The sequence below is a fragment of the Neomonachus schauinslandi genome, chromosome 6, assembly GCF_002201575.2.
Source record: "Neomonachus schauinslandi chromosome 6, ASM220157v2, whole genome shotgun sequence".
Taxonomy (NCBI): domain Eukaryota; kingdom Metazoa; phylum Chordata; class Mammalia; order Carnivora; family Phocidae; genus Neomonachus; species Neomonachus schauinslandi.
Window position 1 is genome coordinate 17795159 of NC_058408.1, and position 23668 is coordinate 17818826.

Genomic DNA, 23668 nt, shown 5'->3' on the forward strand with positions numbered 1-23668 from the left:
ATATTTCTTTCCAACTTTATGTTAAGTGACATCATGTTAATAGATTGACATTGGCCATGATGGTAAAATTTATACCATGGAATGTGATGAACACTGGAAATAAGGACTTAAGTCACTGTTTTGGTGGTTGCCTAAAGAAAATGATGCCAAAATGTTAATAATGCATATTAAACTTAAAACACTGCCTTGTCTGTAGTCATTACATGCTGACTGGCATACACACACATGAGCACACACACAGACAAAAATGAGAAAATATTCTGCTAGAAATCAAACACTATCATCTTATTCAGCAAAGACATCATTCATATCTTTGACGAATGAGGGAATTTCCAAAACATGTTTGTATTATTTCGCTTTCATCTTACTTGCTAAGTAAGCAAAATTATTAACTAATATTATGTCAAAAATATACTCATTTATCAGTGATATGAGTGAACTTCTTTGCATCATTTGTAGTCTGTTTTTGTCAAATGATGGTTAAATTGCAAACATAAGTTTGCTACAGATACAAGAAGTCAGCAAAAGTCAATAAAAAGCATTCTGTGAAAATCAATTGGCTATATGGGATTACAATAGGGTATAGTATTTTTATTATTATTTGTAAATTGTGTTCTATATATCTTTTATATCAGTACAAAAATACAATAAACTCATACATTATTTTCAGTTTATTTTTAAACATTTACCAATACACTACTGCACATAACTCACTCAGTAAAGGCTGCAATTTTGAAAGAAATATAAAGTGTAGGAAATCTTGATAAAAATATTGACAGGGTATAAATATAGAAACATTGAAAGCCATAATCATTAACCAGTAATAAGTTAATGGAAAAAAAAAAACTGACAAAATAAAGATGTTTAAATTTACCAGAACAGATTTTTTCTTTGCACTCAGTTTTGTGATGGGCAGCTTTCTAAGTTGGCTTCCAGTGATCCTGGCTTCCTGATATTCAGGCCCTAGTGCAATCCCCTCTTACTGGAGAAGCAGGCTTCCGGCTGAGCAGGGAGCCGGATGCGGGGCACGATCCCAGGACCTGGAATCATGACCTGAGCCGAAGGCAGACGCTTAACGACTGAGCCACCCAGGCGCCCCCAGACTTACTTCTAATTAACAGAATATTGCAGAAATGACAGCATGCCACCTCTGAGATTAGATTATAAAAAGCTGACATCCATCTTGCTTGTACCCTGTATCTCTGGCTCTTCTTGTGTGCTTACCCTGATAAAGCAAGTTGCCACGTAATGAGTAGCTCTACTGAGAAGCTATCTTGGCAAGGAACTGAGGGCAGGGATATTCGTTCAAATTCCATATCATTTTAAGGGAAAATAGCCAAAATAACATTTATCTCACTAGTTTGTTGATACATGCACAAGTCACCCATTTCTTTGTTAATTACAAATATGTTGGATGAACACATTAATCCTTATTATAAATATATTAATGATATGCTTTCTGAAATAATATTTTTCTGAGTTAGAAGTTTGAGATCATAAAATAACCAGAAACTGCAGTCATGGTTTTAACCGGACATATTTTTCATATTTTCCGTTTTTTTCTTAAACCTGTATATGCACATGATTTTAATTTGAATAGCTGTTCACAGTGATCAGAGTGGCGCATGTCAAAATCTACTCAGTACTCTCCCTCTACTATGGTTATCCAGCCTCAAATATTATTTCTAATTTAAAAATAATTTCACTGCAAATATCTTAGAAGGGAAGCAAGGAACATATATGGTCCTTGATAAACATTTGATATACATTTGATAGCTCTGAAATTCAGTAAGAAATTTAAGAAAACTTTGAAGATTATAATCTGAGATGTGTTTTCTAAAACAATTTCTATACATACTTGGATACTTACTCTACATATTTATTTAAAGCTATTTGTTTACTTTTTATTTCCTATAGATGTTTGTAATTTATCTTCCAGGTTTTACCCATAATCTTTTCTATTGGCTTACTCTGGCATTGAATTTGTTTTTTTTTTTCTGCTTAATAATTATGTATTATGGTTTTCCACTTCCATTTTGGAAAGAATAATGTTCTAAAAACAAGTCACAAGTAACTCTATTGTGTTCATATTCTTACTTGCCATGATATAATATCTTACTATGTTAATAAATTTAATTGGCTAGCAAGAGAGGTGGCTGTAATGTAATTATTTATGAAGGATAGACATGCAACAATAAACATACAGTGTTTATTAACAAAATTGATGATCTAATGAACTCAATCAGCTTGATTAAGTAGGAAGCAAGAAAACTTCTAATACAATTACTTTTTTGTATGTCAAGTATATATGTTTTCTTAGGATAGATCTAATAAACCTTTATGTCTTATTACATGTCCACAGTAATAGCTAAATGCTTTTACAGCAATATTTAAATATCTCTAAATGATGTTTTCTAACCTATAAAATTCATTATTCTGAAAACAATGTGCTTATTATAGTCATAAATATTTCTAGAAAGCCTTGTATTTGAAGAATAATGACTTTGCTAGATTGATTTCTAACACTCTCCTATCTCCACTGCAATGTTAATGAAACCTAAAATGAGCTGATCTTTAACAAGCTTTCTATTCTAGCAACTTTTATTATTTGCATTTATTCATATGACAGAGGCTGTTTTCAAAAAAAGTATTGATATATTGTAATATAAAATATTTTTAAGAATATTTCAATCCACCAAAGACCACAAGCAGAATATAATAAACAGAAATAATTTTAAGTGCTCTAATGAAAAATAAAATTAAAACAATTAAACAGCATTTCAACACATGGAATTAAGAAATTATATATTCAGGGGCACCTGGGTGGCTCTGTTGGTTAAGCATCTGACTCTTGATTTCAGCTCAGGTCATGATCTCAGGGTCCTGAGATCAAGCCTTCCACCAGGCTTTGCACTGGGCTTGGAGCCTGCTTAAGATTCTCTCTCTCACTTGCCCTCTGCCCCTCCCCTGCCACCTCATGCAAGCATGCTCTCTCTCTCTCTTAAAAAAAAAAAAAAAAAGTAGAATTTTCTGACCAATAATAAAACAGAAAATTTGCATCCATAGAGAATAATTTGTTATAAGCATTGGGTTATAACTCGGATATAATGACATATCCATTCAAGGGCTGTTTAGGATAAGTTTTAATTTCAGATATCAAGCTATAATTATTCTGGCATTCTTTTTTTTTTTTTTAAAGATTTTATTTATTTATTTGATAGAGACACAGCGATAGAGGGAACACAAGCAGGGGGAGTGGGAGAGGGAGAAGCAGGCTTCCCGTGGAGCAGGGAGCCCTCTGCGGGGCCCGATCCCAGGATCCTGAGATCATGACCTGAGCCGAAGGCAGACGCTTAACGACTGAGCCACCCAGGTGCCCCAATTCTGGCATTCTTTTATATAACAATTAAAATAAGCTATCTTATGAGGAACAAATGATGTCTGTTGGAATATTTTCATGATGGAATGAGGACAAATGATAGCTTTGTTAATTCTGAAAATTGCTCTGCTTGAGGTTCAATGTGTGTACAGTGCTTCCATATGAATTTGCATTACCAATGGTGGTTTTGCTCCATTTAGTAGTAATAAGTAGAGACTGTATTCAATCAATGTTAATCATAATCAATTGTGAATTATAGTTATATTAAGGTCAGTGATACTTTTTCTCAACCAACATTTGTTGTCGCTATTGTGAGTTTTGCATATAAGTAATGACATAAAGTACATTAAATATTTAAATATTTTATTATAAATGCATGGAGCATCTTTATTTTATGACTCACAAAAAAGGCAAAATGCTAAGTTATTAACAATCATTGTTCTCTTAGGAAATGTTTACATCCCAGTGATTGTTCTTTATTCTCATATCTCAATATTTTGGAGAACTTTGTGGTTATAATATGAAAATCCACAGCATAAAGCAAACTGGATTTTGTCTTTTGGATTATTTAGCTCAATGTTTTTATATTCATATATTTCTCCGAGTGTAATTTTTCTAACTAACTTAAAGTGATTGAAACTCATAATTGAAGTTTGGTTTCCTTAAACTAATTGATCCACTTTCTATGCATTTATTCATATCAAAATGCAATTCTAATAATTATTATAGTAATTAAACAATACATAGTTTGATAATAACAGCATACTGGTAGTAGGTTATAGACATAAAAAAATGTTTGGATATCTTACTTTAAATTTGAAGAGCAAAATAAATAATAAAGGCTAATAATAATAGTATTTTTGAATGCTTATTTTTTCCATGTGCCTTTTTAAGTGCGTTAAGTGCTTTAACTCATTTAAATCAAAATGGCACTATGAAATGGTATTAAGTAGAAAGTGACGAATAGAGAAGCTATATACTTTGCCACAAAAGCAACACATATTAACCATTAAAAATAGGAATTGGATTCCAGGTCCAGAAGCTAGACACTTGGTCACACTGTCTATGGGGAATATCACAGATATAAAATATACTTATAAAAAAATAAGAATTTAATGTACTACTCTATTGAAATTCCCTAAAGACATATTCTTAAAAAACAAAATTTTGTCATATTAAAACTACTTGGGAAAATTAGATCCTTGTAATAATAATGACGCTAAATGCGATTTTCATGAAATTCTATGAAATATGGTTATATTCTCTTACCAGATACAATGTAGCACATATTCTATAGAATAAGCTTGTCAGAGACATTAAGTGCAGCAAAGGAAGAAATCAACTAAAAAAAAAAGCCAAAAAAATTATTTTTTATGTCTTTCTAGTTTATTCCCTGGTACTTTTAAGGTTTTTCACTGTTTACATGGTACGTTCTCACTCTTGAAATAACTAGGCCACTTAGAATATTGGTGCTTAAATTTTAGTTTCAATAAGTTGATTTTTTGTTTTAGTGTCCTTATGAATTTACAAAGTACTTGCCTATTAGAGGGTTTTTAAAAATATTTTTAATTGCATGATAGCCGTGAATATGGTTTAGCTTTATTTAATCTTTATAAGGATTAATCCTATTAATTTTCAGAGAATTATTCATCCTTTTAAAAACTATCACTGAGACTCTACTCTGTGAAAACCACCAGACTAGTTGGTCAAGATGAATTAAATGATATACTAAATCCTTGTTTTCAAGTAACTCACATGAATAAATAGAAATATATTAAAATTTAAATGATAATCTACTAATATGAAAATAATAATAAAAATAATTTAAAATATTTATATGTATAAAATGTCTTGGCACTTTGGTTTATTAAGAGCTTAGCTAAGGGAATATACTTTGAATTCATATAGTTCTGGCCCCTAGTCCTAGCTCTGTAACTTTGAGCAAAAAATTGTATTTTCTTCTCTGATCCTGCATATCTTCATCTGTAAAATGGGGTTAATAATGCTTACCAATAGGTGTGTTGCTTATAAAAAGCTGAGTACTACCTATCAGTTAAGAAGTACTTGCAGCTTTTAGTTCTCATAATTATTTCTATTTTAACTATAAGTAATTAATTACTAATAATAAAAACCAACTTGACATTTCTTATTGTTCTGGCAATAGCTGTTTAATATAAAGACTAATGCTATAAAAAATGCAATGTTCTATTATCTCCTTATTACTCAATTCAGCCATTTACTGTGTTAGAAATTTTAGGGTCTGCTTGGGAAAGATAAATTTGGTCCTGAGGCAGGAAATAAATTGACAATGCATTGTGATTAAAGAACCTTGCAGTGTTTCAATTCTCCATATAAACCCTGATTATAATCTGACATTTTTAAGGCCTATTCATGCTGCACAAAATTTCACTGCATTAGTAAATCATATAATATTAATAAAAAGGAGAATTGTGCTCTAAATTCAAGTTTCAAGTTCACTAAAGGAAAAAAATATGTGGTGGTTTTAGTACCACCCCATAAAATTGTAGTTTTGTGTAATAAGAAGAGAACCTTATTTCAAATTTAATATTATTAAATATGAGGAAAAAACAGAAAGGCTGTAGTCAATGAGATGAGTCATTTTATTTATATACTATTTCTTCTAGTCTCTTGTTTATTACTTCTTTAGCAATGGCTTGTGTCCATTTAAGACCATCAGCTAGAAAGGCAAAATTAATTTTATATTACATTAGCAACATACTTTCATCTCTATGACTGCTTCATTTTCCTCAAAAGTTCCCTCTAAATAAATAAATATCAACATATTCTTTATTTATGAAGGAATTTTTTTTTTAAATCATGAAGATATTAATTAAAATTTTACTAAGTTCATGAAATCTGTCTTCATCCCCCCAAGGTCAGGGTATGTGTACGTGTGTTTGTGTGTGAGTTTTATCTTTGTCTTTTATATAATAGTGTTTTTTTTTCTATGCCTTGGCTCTTATTCATCAAATCATATTAAGTAAGAAATACTACATAGTAGTTGCTTTTATGAGTAAGTCTGTTTCTAGGCTAAGTCTTTTCTTGGATGGGGATTCTGCGAAATGATATAGTCAGGACTTTGCTTTAGTTTGAATGACCTAATCAGGCTATTTCCCTCGTGTAATCAAGAGAAAAAAAAAAAATAAAGGGTATAAGTTGAGTTCTAACTTACACAAAATTTTTGTTCATTGACTTAGAAAAGAGTTCTTGAAAACAAGGCTACTAATGTCCATGGATAATGGCTGTTCTTCTATATAAAGGACTGAAAATTCACCAAAGCGAAAATGAAATCTCCTAGTAAATAACACGATGGGTCAGACAGCAGAGTCCTTATCTGTAAAACAGAAACTAGAGCACAACAAAATGATAGTCAACGTTATAAGAAAGAAATACTGTAAAACTAGCATTCAGGATTCAGTAAATATGCCTATTGCTAAAACAATAAGCCCAAAATGGAGTTGCTTATGATAAGCCTTATGTCAACAATGTGAGACTTAGTTTTGACTCTTCCAGAAATAAGGAATTCCAATAAGGAATTGCCTGATCAGCACTATTTAGGTAATCTGTCTGATAAAACCCTTTTATCCCCTAAAGAAAGGTAACTTGCAATAACCAACCCACTTTTTTGCCTAATATAGCTTCCTTATTCCTGCTCCCTTCTGCCTGTAAAAGGTCTTTCATTTTGTACAGCTCCTGGGAGCTCCTTTCTGTCTGCTAGATTGGACACTGCTCAAGGCAAATTGACTTTTGCTCAAATAAACTTTTAAAAATTTCAATATGCCTCAGTTTATCTTGTAACACTATTAAGAATGGATTTCAAATAATTAAAAATTTCAGATCTAAAATTGAAGAAGCTTATATCAAGATTAACTAATGAAATTCTAAAATATGTAATTCAAAAATATAGTTTGATATAGGAAAAGAGATAATTTTAAAAATACAAATCTGGTAAACATATAAGTTAACATGTGGGTTGAGTGTATAAAATGGCAACAGTAATAAGGTTTACTACATGGAATTTTAAAAATATGACATAAATTTAAAATATGGACAAAAATGACTATTAAGCCAAATGGAGAAGTGATTATAATCAGAACATCCTTACTCGTATTATTTGTGGTTTCCTTAGGAGGGTAGAATTATTAAATTTAAGTTTTATTGTGTTAAATATACATGTAAAAAATTCAAAACACTTAAATAAAAATAAAGCATTAATTTCTACAAAACAATGCCAAAAATTTTAAAAGATTAAAAATCAGTCCTAGGGAAGACAATGAAATATTAAAAAAAATAAATAGAAGCCAAAAAGAGCATAAGAAATGGAAAGCATATTAACAGAAAACAAAGTAAATATAACACATTAAATACATTTAAAAGGTTTGCACTTACTATTTAAAAGATAGATGTACTTTAAGTAAATGTTATTAAAAGAAACATTTAAAATTTAATTCAGAGAAAGTCTATGGCTAAAAGGATGGGAGAGATTTACCAAGCAAATTCTGATCAAAAAACAGATAGATAGCTGCATTAAATTCAGATAAATGTTCTTTAAAAAAAAAAAAAGGCAACAAAAATCTTAAAGATAAATAGAGTCATTATGTAATGATAAGTATTTCTTTTTCCTGAAATATTAAAGTTCTAAATTTCAATGCATTCAAAAACACAGCTTCACATACATCATGTTTTTGCATGATTTTGCAGAATTTAAATCCAACACCATTGTGGTATATTCCAACATATCCTCCTCAAGGTTTGATAAAACAGAAATAGTTGGTTAATATATATAACACTTTAGTATATAAAAATACACTGAATTTAGATGATATCTGTTTATGCATCTATCTACATCCAAAATTAGAGACTATAAACTCTTCATAATGTCCATATAGTGTGATGAATAATGAGAACTCCAAAGATCATAGAACAAATTCTCTAAAGTCAGAAATAGTTATCTTACAAGGTATCTTCTATGTTTACAAGGCAACATAGCATAACTATAATAATATAAAACATATTCGTGAAATTTTATAAAACATACTAGTAAATATTAGTCAAAGGAAAAATTTGAAAAAAATAAAATTTAAAATAAATTATAAGGAGAATAAAGAAAAGAAAAGCTTATAGTGTTCCGTCAAAATTGTACTTTAAGGGAAATTTAGAGTTTTTATATTTCTAATAGAGAAGATAACTATATAACAAGTAAATTCAACAAAAGAAGTTAAAGCACAATACAACAAAGAAAAATGGAGGTATTAATTTTAAAATGCAGGTATTGCTTGTAGAAAAGAAACTTAAAGTTGAGAGGATCCAAAAAAACAGAAAACATGACCTATTCTAGGAACTAATTTAAAAAGGGTTCAAAAATTAGAGTTCAAAGAAAAATAAGTGAAGGCAAAGTTAACAATGTTAGAAATCAAAAAGAGATTGTACCTATGGAATTTACAGATAGTTTAAAGATAATAGTGCTGACAGGACCATTAAACAATGGATTTTAAACAATTATATCACATGAATAAATTTCTTTAAAACTACAACTTATCAAAACTAATTCAAGAAAAAAATTCAAAAAAGCATATCCTATTAACTTATATCAGTACCTAAAAATATCCCTTGAGAACTTCTGGTTTCAGTCCAACTTAGAAAGAGTTTAGAAATCATCACTCCCATCTCCACAAGAACAAAAAAAGCTAAACTCAAGAGTGGAGAAGAGTGTCCTAGTCAAGGCACCACCAGGAGGAGGCCTTGGTAGAAGTGACTGGGAAGTACTAGTAGAGGATCCAATAAGGAAACCTTCAGAAGGAGGCACCCCGGCTGAGGAAAATACAGATATTTAATATGCATATGAACAGGGTTGGCCAGTGTAGGGGAAGGGTTGAAATCAAAGCTAGGGGGTGGGGAGTTGAGTAACTACAACTTCTTCTAGAAAACTATTCTCTCACTGGCTCTGAACAAGTTCGGTATGGGGAAGGCAGCTAGCTACCCCATGAGGCTTATCACTGAAACCTTTAATTGCTTATGGTCAATCTTGAAAAAGTACACATCAGATTTTAGCCTGGAGCCAGACTCATTAATCATTACTGCTCCCATGACCTTTAAGGATAAAAAAGGAATACTATGAACAACTCTGTGCCTACAAATTTGATGACACAGATGAAATTAAAAACCAATTACTTAAAACACACAAATTAGTGAAATCACATAATTAAGCCTTATTTCTATTTGAATTTGAAATTCACTTAATATTTATAAACTTCCCCCAAAAAACATCAGCTCCAGATAGTATTTCTTCTGGTGAATTCTATAAAACATGTAACAAATAATACCTATTCTCCATAAGCTCTTCTGAAAATTTGAAACAGAACACTTCTCAATTAATTTTATGAGGTCAGAATTACCCAAGTGCCAAAATCAGGTAAAGACATTGAGAAAGAAGAAACCCTCAGACTAGTAATTCTCATGAACATGGAAACATAAATCCAAAACAAAATACTAGCACATTGAATCCAATAATGAATTATCCAAAATGACCTAGTGGAATTTATTAAAATATACAAGGTTGGATCCACACTCAGAAATTAGCCAATGTAAGTCAGTACATCAACAACATATTAGAAATAGAGAGAACATTCTCAACTTTATCAAGAGCATCTACAAAAAACCTACAGCAAGGTGAAAAATATCATTTTCTTCCTAAAATCATGCATAAAGCAAAAGTATCTTCTCTCCCTATTCCCTTTCAATATTGTACTGCAAGGGTGCCTGGGTGGCTCAGTCATTAAGCAACTGCCTTTGGCTCAGTCATGGTCCCAGGGTCCTGGGATCGAGTCCCACACCGGGCTCCCTGCTCAGCAGGGAGCCTGCTTCTCCCTCTCCCACTACCCCCTGCTTGTGTTCCCTTTCTCACTGTGTCTCTCTCTGTCAAATAAATAAATAAAATCTTAAAAAAAAAAATATTGTACTGCAAGTCCTAGCTAGTAAATTAAGATGGGTAGAGGAAATTGATGTCTACAGGCTGAGAAGGAAGAAATAAAACTATCTTTGGTCAGGTCATGTATGACATGATTGCCTATTTAGAAAATTCCAAAGAATCATCAACAACAACAGCAAAAAACTCCTAGAATTGATAAGCAAGTATAGCAAGGTTACAGCATACAAGCTTAATATTCAGAAGTCAATTGGCTTCCTTTATGTGGACAATATACAACTGGAATTTGAAATCAAAAGATGTTTTAAGGGGTTCCTGGGTGGCTCAGTCAGTTAAGCATCTGCCTTCTGCTCAGGTCATAATCCTGGGGTCCTGGAATCAAGCCCCAAGTCGGGTTCCCTGATCAGAGGGGAGTCTGCTTCTCCCTCTCCCTCTGTGTGCTCACTCACTCTCTCTCCCTCTCTCAAATGAATGAATAAATAAATAAAAATAAATAACTCTTTTAAAAAAGATATTTTAAAGTAGTAAGCAAAAAATGAAATACATAGGGGGCGCCTGGGTGGCTCAGTCGTTAAGCGTCTGCCTTCGGCTCAGGTCATGATCTCAGGGTCCTGGGATCGAGCCCCGCATCGGGCTCCCTGCTCGGCGGGAAGCCTGCTTCTCCTTTACCCACTCCCTCTGCTTGTGTTCCTTCTCTCACTGTGTCTCTCTCTGTCAAATAAATAAAATCTTTAAAAAAAAAAATGAAATACATAGGTATAAGTCTAACAAAATATGTACATAGTCCATATGCAGAGAACTATAAAGCTCTGATGAAAGGTATCAAAGAAGATCTAAATAAATGGTGTGATATTTCATGTTCATGGATTGGAAGATTCAATATTGTTCAGATGTGAATTTTTCCTAACTTTTTCTATAGATTCAACCCCATTTCAATCAAAATATCAGCAAGCTATTTTGTAGATACTGACAAACTGATTCTAAAGTTTATATGGAAAGGCAATTAGTCTAGAATAGCCAACATGATCTGGTAGAAAAAGAGCAATCAAAACTAAACAGTGTATTGTTAAGGCATACAAATTTGGATAGATAGGTAGACAGATAGTGTTAAATACAGAACAACAGGCCTAAAACAGAGTTGCTTATGCTAAGCCCCATATCAGTAAATTGAGATGCAACTTGATTAGTTTGGCTCTCCCAAAAATGGAATCCTAAACTATCCAATCAGGAATCACCTGATTAGCATTAGGTGGTCTGCCTAATAAATCCCTACCATGCCTCTAGGGAAAGTAACCTTGCAATAACCAATCCACTTTTTGGCCTAGTACAACTTCTTGTTCCCACTTCCTTCTGTCAACAAGTCTTTCATTTTGTACGACTCTTGGGAGCTTTTCTCTAACTGCTATGTTGGATGCTGCCTGATTCATGAATTTCTGGATAAAGCCAATAGGTTCTTTAAATTTTACTCAGTGAAATCTTGCTTTAAAAAAAAAAAATAGATAAAAATCTTGAATTGAGCAGTGTATTGTTAATTTTATTATCATTTAAATTACTTTTTAAAAAATCCACATATATTGAGTAAGGGACAGGCGTGGCTAAGTAGGGAGAGATAGATAGGGGGTGATGTGATTAGACTCACAGAAATCCCAAAAATATGGAGGTGTGGGGAAACCAGAGATAAGGGAATAAATCTCAACCGGACCACCCTGCCCTAGGCATGTGGGGTGGGTGTCTTTTTTTATGATAATCACCTGTGACCAACAAGGAATAACCAGATCCTAAAAAGGAAGTAAGCCATTGAAGGTGTTACCACTAGTCCTTGCTCAGTGGTGATTATCAGTAGAAATGTTAAAAGGATTTAAGTTCCCTAGTTAGCTTTCTATAAAAGACCAACCCTAAAGGCCCTCATTGCCAATCCTGTCGGGACCCCTCTCACTCTTGAGAGATTTTTCTGTATCTTAATAAACTTCAAATCTTTACTCACTCTCCTTTGTCCACAAGATTAATTCTTCTACTCCTTGAGTCAAGAACCAAGCTCTCTCACTTCAATATGACCTAGAAAAAACATAGTTAAATATTCATCTAATATCTGTGTTATAAAAGGCATTCTAAAAATAACTATAGGGACACCTGGGTGGCTCAGTAGGTTAAGCATCTGCCTTCGGTTCAGGTCATGATCCCAGAGTCCTGGGATCAAGTCCCGCATCAGGCTCCCTGCTCCGTGGGGAGCCTGCTTCTCCCTCTGCCTCTGCCTCTCTCTCTCTCTGTCTCTCATGAATAATTAAATAAAATCTTAAAAAAAAAAAAAAAATATAACTATAAAAATGAAAATAGGAACTATAATGGCAAATAAACTTTCTGAATGGCAAAAACTAAGTTGTGCACCAAAATTATAAACTGTGAAAATATTTGCACCATATAGACACAGAATTAATACCCTTAAATATAAATTATAATATAGAACATATATTTGTGGAAAAGCAAAATGGTATGAATAAAAATATTTGACAACTCTCATGAAATATTTTATGGAATAAATTTATAAACAGATCAGATATATAAAAATTATATACAGTCCTTGCATCAAATAACTATAGGGCTATATGACAATTAATAATTGTATTATTTTAATTAAATTGAAATTGAAATTTCTAATTATAATACCTACAACTATATAAATAGTAGGAAATGGGTATTAATATACCCATTAGCAGCAGTTAGATATATAAAGATACATAACATTTCTCTAAAGTCTAAAAATTCTAAAAACTCTTTGACATAGTAGTTCCCTTTCTATAGAGTTTCCTAAATTTTATACATTTTACCAGAAAGTTATATTAATATATAGATTTTAGTTTCTGGCTGGTTGTTCCACATATTTCTAATACTACTTAGAAATTGAAACCAACCCAAATGCCTGAATATGAGTTATTGAAGTATATTAGAACTCTTCCATATATTAGAATAAAAAAATACATCAAATATAGTTTTAAATATATACGTATTTAAACAACATACATATTATGTGAAGATTATTGACAAAAATAGGTTATAATACAGAGTGCTTTAAATATATTTAAATTTAAAAACTAGAACAAAGACAAGAATGCATCTTATCTAGAGAACAGTAAGATGAGATTTCAGATGATTTAAAAATATTCTAGTTTATAGTTTTCTGTTCCTCCAGGCATCCATGGTTGATATATTACTGTTTTATATTTGTCAAATAGTATCTTTTTTTTTTTAAAGATTTTATTTATTTATCTGAGAGAGAATGAGATAGAGAGAGAGAGCATGAGAGGGGGGAGGGTCAATGGGAGAAGCAGACTCCCTGCCGAGCAGGGAGCCCGATGCGGGACTCGATCCAGGGACTCCAGGATCATGACCTGAGCTGCAGGCCGTCGCTTAACCAACCGAGCCACCCAGGCACCCAAATAGTATCTTTTTTTGTTGTTACCTTGAACTAGCCACAATTTCTCCTCTATGACTCATGCACATACACAGTCAACATGAATGATTCAATCACATATGGTAGCATTCCAGGGTACTGGGCCTCCTAAATAAGATGCACAGTACAAGGAAAGCAGTGAAAATTTCTGGAGACCTCAAAGTTTAGAGAAGAGTACTGATGTCAAGAGAGGAAGGTCATGATCAAGGGGTCTGAGAAGAAGTCTGAGTTTGGGAATGGAGGACATGTTGTAGATCTGATAACCAGAGGCAGGAGGGCCGAAGACATCACCCTAGTACAACCAACACCATGCAGTCTAACTACATAACAGTACCGTTAAAAAGGGCGAAGAATGGGCGCCTGGGTGGCTCAGTCATTAAGCAACTGCCTTCGGCTCAGGTCATGATCCCAGGGTCCTGGGATCGAGTCCCACATCAGGCTCCCTCCTCGAGGGGAAGCCTGCTTCTCCCTCTCCCACTCCCCGCTGCTTGTGTTCCTGCTCTCGCTGCCTCTCTCTGTCAAATATATAAATAAAAGCTTTAAAAAAAAAAAAAAGGCCGAAGAAAGGTGCAAAGGCCTTTCCCATGTTAACATGATACATATGACCTTTGGGAAATGATGTATCACTCTCAAATCAAAGGAAATAGAAAGGGAAAAGTAGGTATCTTGAATATATTGAATTGACCAAGAATAATAGCCAGTATGATAGAACTATCTAAATCTGACCATTTAAATTTTCAAAATAGAAAGTTGAATCTAATGTGCTAAGATCATTTAAAATGAAGCAAACACACTCATATATTTATTCACCTAGGTGTTTTATTCTTTATTCTTTCCACACTCTCCTTTGCTTCTCAAATGCATATCTGTTCATGTTTACTTTTGGTTTCTGTGCATCTAAAGTGTTCTCTTTGAATTAGGATTTGCCCTTTTTTATGTTAGGAACTATACTGTTATTTGAGGAAAAGTTCTTATCTTAGGTTATGCAATTCTTCCATACCCATCATAGTTATGTTTATTCCTGTCTGAAGGTGAAAAGGACTACTTATTTCCAATACAATTGGAAAAATCATGGATGACAGCTTTATTTGTTTTCCAAAGTTGTCTCTGCCTTGTTCAGGGTGCATGGCTGCTCTCTATTCTGGGTATTTTGGTATTTATGTAACAAGAGTTATGTTGTTTTACCTTTTTAAAATGTGATAAAGAGAGAAATATTTCATTTTTAAAATTTATTTTTTAAAGATTTTATTTATTTATTTGACAGAGAGAGAACTCACAAGCTGGGGGAGCAGCAGAGGGAGAGGAAGAAGCAAACTCCCCATGGAGCAGGGAGCCCAAAGCAGAGCTTATCCCAGGAGCCTGGGATCATGATCTGAGCCAAAGGCAGACAGGCAGACACTTAACTGCCTGAGCCACCCAGGCGCCCCAAAGAGAGAAATATTTTAAAAATAATTTTGGTGAGAAAAATAATTTCTTGGTTGAAATCCTCACCAAGAAAAAGATTTTCCTTTGCATAGATAGAAGATTGCAATGTCACTTCCTTAAAAAGATACCACTACTTTTTAGAAGCTTAAAAAGTCATATTCAATTATAGACTACAAAGAATTAGTAATTCATTTATTCTTTATTCACAACTATGTTGATTGCTGTCTCTATAATTATCTAATCAATACTTTATGTGAATTAAAGCATAATTTTATGTGCATTTGGAGATGGATATGTTGCAAGATATTGGATATTATAATTTTGTTAACCAAATAATATTGGCTCTTAACAACAAGGATTAATAAAGGAATATAAAGGGGCGCCTGGGTGGCTCAGTCGTTAAGTGTCTGCCTTTGGCTCAGGTCATGATTTCAGGTCCTGGGATCGAGCCCCGTATCGGGCTCCCTGCTCCGCGGGAAGCCTGCTTCTCCCTCTCCCACTCCCCCTGCTTGTGTTCCCTCTCTCACTGTGTCTCTCTCTCTGTCAAATAAATAAATAAAATCTTTAAAAAAAAATTTTTAAAAATAGAAAAAATAAAGGAATATAAATTATGAGAGTGTTTATTCTAATGTAGCAGGATTTCATGATTGAGTCCAAGTTGAAATTGGATGTATATCCTTGGTCACCATTTTCTATATCTTCAACACCATTTTGCTTCATCTTATTTGCATGTAGTCTGAGAGAACTCGGAGAAATGACTAAAATTGTATCAGTGCAGTAAACCAAGAAGCAATTAGTGCAAGATGAAAAGGACTAGTTTCACTTAAAAAGCAATTACCCTAGAAGAATATGGCATGATGACCTGGTCTCAGCCACAACATTTGGGGACAAGAGGGTTGTTGTGCTTTAAAATACATCATGGCTATTGTTGCTTAAACTTGTTCCAGACTAGTTATCTTCATATGTTGTGTCTCAGTTTAAGTTAGGAATGGGAAGTGTGTTGGGGAGGGTATATGTTGTGGTGAGTACTATGTACTGTGTAAGACTGATGAATCACAGACCTGTACCCCTGAAACAAATAATACATTATATGTTAAAAAAAAAAAAAAAAAAAAAAAAGAATGGGAAGTATGGCTATCAGTGATGGAAAGAGAGAGCCATGTGTAAGGATATCTAAAATGCCTCTGACTCCCTGTTATGTGTCATTGCCAATGTTCACAAAGGAAGGAGGATCCATTTCTCTTCCTGTCTGATGTATGGGAAACCCTGAGTGGAACAATAGTGTCAGTGATGTTAATAATAGGCCAACAGACACAGAGAAGCCCTAAGATTTGCCAGTCCATGTGCTATGTTAGGAACAGCAATGCCACAGACCATTTTGGTGGAAGAATATGGATTTTCTTAGTGAATGGGGTAAAGACTTATCAGAATACAAAAGCCCAGTCCAGCTGAGTAGCTAGAAGCTTCATGGTAATAATACACCCAGGACCAGGCGAGAAGAGATAAGAGAGGAGAGATGAGAGAGAAAGAGACAGAGAGACAGAGAGGGAGACAGATGGAGAGATAGACAGAGACAGAGATATTCTTATTTGTGCAAAAGGCAGGAGAGATTGTTTTATTAGTGTTATCTAATACCCTTGAGAAACTCCACATGGCAGGGGAATGGCAAATTTGAAAATTGTTGGGTTAAGGAATAGCAATTCTGCATAAAGGATCTATAAAGAAAAGACTATCAGGCATACATATTGATTTTTTCTGTGTCATCTATGGTATAGTGAAGTTGGCACTTGTTTAAACACAAGTATTAAGTAGTGAGTAAAATAATGTTATAAACAGTGTGCAAAATGTGACCAGCAGTTCCTATGAAGCAAGAACAAGAATGTCTCAAGATAGGTAGCAAAGCAAAAAACAAGTGTATTAAATCAGTGAAGATTAAAGAGATTTTAGGAGAAAGCAATCTGTAGAGAGGCAGGGAGGGAGGGATCAGGGTTACTTTCCTGGAGTGCAGAGGTGACAATTAGACCTGACAAAGAGACACTAACTTAAAATTGAGATTGACCCATGGAAACAGTTTGTTTAGCAATAATCTTGATTTATTGAGATTTACCAATGTATATATTCACTCCTGTACAATGTACATTTTCGTTCATATTTACAAAATTACATATTCAATTTATTATCATATAATGCCTTGCTAAAACTTATGGAGGAGATTTGCCCTGAGAAAGTCATGTACTAAAGAGTAGCCATACACTGTATTGGGGAATTTCAATGCTACCAGTCACATTAATTTTCATTTGAGAAAAAGTCATTTTGAGAAAAAAATAAATGACACAATCCTCTGCTTATAGTAAAGACTTTATAATTTAAGTTAAACTGATTTAACTTAATTTTTAGAAAATCAAAATTCCATTACCTAAAATTGAATCACATTGTTTGTCTAAATGCCTTAATCACTACTCAATAGGTGGAAATGAGAAGAAATGATATTCTCTTTTAATAAGTATTTATAAAATAAAAGTATTTAGAAGTTATTAATCTAAACTAAGTTGGATAAAAACACAATTAAAGAAAATTGTATGTAGTATGTACCTTAAAAGTGCTTACATTTCAAGGTAAAATACTTGAATTATGTAGCAGGGCTTTAAAATAATAGCTGATCATTATTAATTTCCTCTGGTATTTATTGTCACAATATTAATCATGATGAACTCATTTGGTATTAATGTGCATGTCATATCTAGTTCTTTGGGATTTCAACAGTGATTTCAGCAGTGATTAATTCCTCAATTATTTTAAAGGGTTACCAATTTTCTTAATACCTCCTACCTGACAGGAGAGTTCGAGCTGCATTTTTGCAGGTATAGAGTATAACAGGTACATTTTTCTTCTATCCATGCAGCCAAAATTAATACCTGTGTTTAAATCTCATGTGGCTACTTGAGCTCATTTCTTGCTATTTTCGTTCATAATCTCAATATGCCAACCTGATTAAAATACCATCTTTTAAAGATTAATCATCTAATACAGGTGACTATATTTTAAATATGAATGGGAGTTGGGACGTGAGGAAATAGATCATTTAAAAAAAAAAAGGCAACCAAAAATAAAATTAGGTTCTCAACTAAAAAGTGAGAGCAAGCTGGGAAACTATAAGAATGGTGGCTGAACAAAAAAAAACAGAAGGAAAAAATGTTACCAGTTGGAAACAAATCCTCTCAGAATTCACAAAGCCTTAATAAGGTCTTTTGACTCTCAGAGGGCATGAGATGGATGCCATGAGACAATCATCTCTAGATTACTAGGACATAAGAGAATATGAATGAGAGGCTTATTTATGGAACTTCAGACCACAGAAATGTAAAATATTTAAATTATATGGAAAACTTAAGTAGATCCACATTATTACTTTAAAGTAACATAAACTTATTTTCTTACATATTATGTTGTTATGCTTTTTCTGTTTATTTTTTCTCTAAAAAATGTAAAACTGTTTCAGCAAGTTTTAATTCCAAAGGAAAATAAGTGAAAATAGGGTGTATGTAAATCACTCCATATCTCTTCCTTATGCTTTTATCTTTCTTTTCCCACTGACCGTAACCCAAGCAATTACACACATGAAGAAACAACCTATTACACACATGAGGACACTGTTTCTCCATATTTAAGTATCATTCCTCAACTCTTGGTTATCTAACTTCCAAACTAAGCTTTACAATACATTCCAATTCTTCAAGGATAATAGCTCCTGTATTTATAAGTTATGAATTATTATTTCCTTTACATTCTAATAAATGAAATTTTAATCTACCATCATATAAGTTAGGCAATGTTAGATGATTTGGGGGTCAATGGATAACCACTATTATATTAGTAGATCATTTCAGCAGAACATATGGGGCAGTATACAAATACCTTTTTTTTGGTTAATATTTCCATGTTTTATTTATTTTTTAAAACTAACTTTCAAAAATGTAATTAAATTTTCAGCATTTAAAATAAATATTCTGTAAATTAATTACATTTAAAATTAAAGATGTGAGAGTCAATGTAGTAGAAAAAGCATGGGAGAGAGAAAGAGAGAGACTTGGCAAAATTATGACAGAATAATATAGGATGGACCCTCTTCCCTTCTAATCACATAAAAATAGAAAAAAGAAACATAAATAGCAGCCACCACATCAAAACACATTATCTTAGAAAACATATTAGCTTTAAAGAAAAAATAAATTACTAAACACTGGAAATATTGAGAAATCTCTATGAAGTGAGTGTCAGTTATTAGAATAATTAGCAACTGTAGCTAAAGTAGTAGAAAATCTGAAAGATATGAACAATTATTTCTTAAATAATTAAATAAAGTAAGAATACACTAAAAAATAACAGTAAATAACAGGATAATAGGGAAACAGTTTAGCAAAATTTGCCAAAGAATTATTAGAGCTATGAAACCAATGATAGGTGATGAAATTAAGAAATAATATGATATGAATCTGAAGATAGAATAAATGAAATGGAAGACAAAGTCATATAACTTGCTCCATAATGAGCACATAAAAACAGAAAAATAATATTAAAGTAAAAATAAGGGCGCCTGGGTGGCTCAGTTGGTTAGGCAACCAACTCTTGATTTCAGCTCAGGTCGTGATCTCAGGGTGGTGAGATCAAGCCCCCGCATCAGGCTCCATGCTGGGTGTGGAACCTGCTTAAGAATCTCTCTCTCCCGGGCGCCTGGGTGGCTCAGTTGGCTAAGCGACTGCCTTCGGCTCAGGTCATGATCCTGGAGTCCCGGGATCGAGTCCCGCATCGGGCTCCCTGCTCAGCGGGGAGTCTGCTTCTCCCTCTGACCCCCCCCCCTCGTGCTCTCTGTCTCCCATTCTCTCTCTCAGATAAATAAATAAAAAATCTTTAAAAAAAAAAAAAAAGAATCTCTCTCTCCCTCTGCAGCCCCCTCTTAAAAAAATAATAAAGGAAGAAAATAGAATTAAAAAGTTTCAATAAGCATCCAATTTATCAATAATAAAGCGTTACTGAAAGAAACGCTAAAGGAGAAATTTTAATAGGCGAATATTAGTTCCAGAAGGAAAGTCTGGAAACCAAGATATAATGATTAGCAAATATCAGCAAATAGGTTAGTATATCACAAAGTATACTGGGTTTTAAATAGTTTAAAACAAATTGGACCTAAAATCCTAAATAAAAACAAAAAGACTCAAAGAAATCTTTGGTTTTACCACATATGAGAAAAATGTATTTATTAACTTCAGACTTTGCTAAAGCATTTATGCATGCGAAAATTTTAAGAGCACTTCCTACAATGAACAAAGAAAATATGTAAACTAGCATAAAAATGAAGGAAATAGAATTCAAAAAAGGGAGCAAATAGAAATCACAGTAAATAAAACTAAAAGTTATGAAATAGCAATGTAATATTTTAGTAATCATAATAGTTATAAGTAGCCAACACAAACCAGTTATTGGTAGATTCCCAGATTGGTTAAAAAACTAATATCTGGCTGCATCTGTTTATGAGCCCCAAAAAGTAAAAAAAAAGGAGAATTTTACCTTTTTACAAAATGGAGTAACAGTAACCAAATTTACTTCATACCTTAAAAACTAGAAAATTGGGAAAATTGTATGAAAATAGTTATTACAGATATTGTAAAGAGGACTGTGTAGAACTGTAATCTATGAGATAAGGAAAATGAGAAAGGCAAGTGTAATAATACTACTAATTTACTCCCTGGAAATAGTTTCCAGGCCGTGGAACAGGGAATGGCAATTCAAACAGTCCAAAGCAGCACAGACCAGCCGTGGAGTTGGAAAGCCCATGATGAGGAAAGACAAGGAAGCTGGAATAACAGGAAAGTACTACAGAGGAGGAATCTGCAATAAAGGGAAAACAATTTAATATTCCAATAACAATGAATACTACTTCCGGTTAAAGTTAGGAGTTATAAGAGCATTCCTTGATTAACCTCATCAAAGAATGTCTTTATACCAAGAGCATTCCTGGATTTACAAAACTCATAAGTAAGTTGTTTCTATGTACTCAGTTTCAGTGTTAGTTTTGTCTGAATACACACACATACACATATATTTTAAAAAGAGATGTAATTTCAAAGTACACATATGTGTAGATATTGAATTAAATAAATGACCTCTGGATTTTTTATGCAATACCAATTATTTTCACAGGTTCATCCATATGTCTCTTGCAGGTGAATCTCTCTATTGAGCCCCTCTCTATACCCTAATCTAAACTTTTTTTTTAAATTATTTTTGGATAAGTAAAGAATAATATAAATAATCTTAGATTTCCTTTTTTAAGGTTGCTTTAAAAAAGTGGAATAGTTTAAAGTTCCAATGGCAAAATTGTTAGCTCAAATCTGCTTTACCTTTTCATTCCTTTAAAACCATAGATTAGATTACTCAGGGGCGCCCAGGTGGCCCAGTCACGTAAGTGTCTGCCTTTGGCTCAGGTCATGATCCAGGGTTCTGGGAGCAAGCCTCATTCTTGCTCCCTGCTCAGCAGGGGAGCCTGCTTTTCCCTCTCCTTCTGCCCCAGCTCCTGTGCTCTCTCTCGCTCACTCTGTCTCTCAAATAAATAAATAAAATCTTAAAAAAAAAAGACATAGATTTTAAAAATAAATAAATAAAACCATAGGTTACTCTCCAAAAAGAGTTGAAGATACACATTTCTGTGTATCATTAATATTTATATTGCCAGCTAATCCCCAGAGATACAAACAACATACACCCCTATATTTGAGCTCTGAAATGCATTTATCCCTAGAACAAATTTTCAGAGTTAGAATCTGCAGAGATCCAAGATCGGATATAAAAATGATAAATATTTTATTTTAAGAGTGTGTCAGAATAGTTTTGGTGAAAAGACTATAATTCAGGTAATTTGGCAAATTGGTTGCAAAATGTTTATTAACAAAATAATCACATTATTGTGATTAGTGATTAAAGTTTTATTACAGGTCTGACAATATTTTCAGTGTGTTACATGTATTGGCTCATTTTAAACTCACAAGAAGCCATAAGATGTTAATATTCTCATTTTTGAGTTGAACACATGGACACAGGAAGACTAGAGAATCTGCCCAAACTCACACGATGAGTTGGAGTTTGGGAAGAAACTCAGTTAGTGACACTCCAGAGGCCATGATAAGAAATATGACTTACAAACAGAAGGACTGAATAGCCAAATATGTGTTTCTACCAATGGTGATCATTTAAATTGTTAGTAACACTTTTAGAATCTCTGTCACTATGAGAATAATCAGGCTTATCTCTATAATGTATTTTAAAGGTGAATGTTTTGTTTAGAGTGGTTATTAATGAAGTTGAGAAATGGACATTAAGCATAGGATTGGCAGAAAACAAAATGAACTGTCTTATCTAGAGATGCATTGATGCATTGAAATGTAATCTGCACAAGGAAAAATATTTCAATTTGAGTAGACAAGCTTATCTATGCTCTTAGTGTAAAGCCAGTTGAAACTTGGCAGGGTTTCTGCCTTCCTTTGTTTTGTATTATTTTTAAATGAATGGAAAACTGCCAGTGTTACTGAGTTGGTTAAAATTATTAGAGGAAGACTGTTGCTTTTGAATTTTTAAAGCAAAATTTATTCTTTCTTTATCTGATTGGGGTAGTTAAAATAATACCAAATTTTTACAACTTCAAATGCATTCTTTTATATTTAATTATTCTCTATGAAAAATGCTTATCCCCAAGGCATTATTCATTCAATATATATGTTTTAATTTCATTTCCTAAATATTTTTCTGTTGATAATGGCAAAATTTATAGTATATGTGATTAAAATCATACCTACCACCTAATATTATTTGATATGTATGCATTTTAGATAAATAGAAATATAGTAGGAAAAAATGTAAAAGATATACTAAGCTTTAAAAAAATATTTTGGGGCGCCTGGGTGGCTCAGTTTTTAAGCGTCTGCCTTTGGCTCAGGTCATGATCCCAGGGTCCTGGGATCTAGCCCCACATCGGGCTCCCTGCTAAGTGGGGAGCCTACTTCTCCCTTTCCCACTCCCCCTGCTTGTGTTCCCTCTCTCACTGTGTCTCTCTCTGTCAAATAAATAAATTAAATCTTAAAAAAAAAAAAAATCTTCTGAAAGTATTATTTATTTTACTTACGTCTTTACTTTGTAACAAAGAGTATGCCTTATATAAAGCATACTATTTTGGGGGCTCCTGGGTGGCTCAGTTAGTTAAGCATCCGACTTTTGATTTTGGCTCAGGTGATGCTCTCAGGGTCTTGAGATAGAGCCCCACATTGGGCTGGACACTCAGCAGAGAGTCTGCTTGTGATTCTCTCCCTTTCTCTTCGCCCCTCTCCCCTGTGGTGTCTCTCTCTCTCTCCAAAATAAAAAAAATACATCTTTGAAAAAAAAATAAAGCATACTATTTTTATTTTCATCCCATCTGCATATG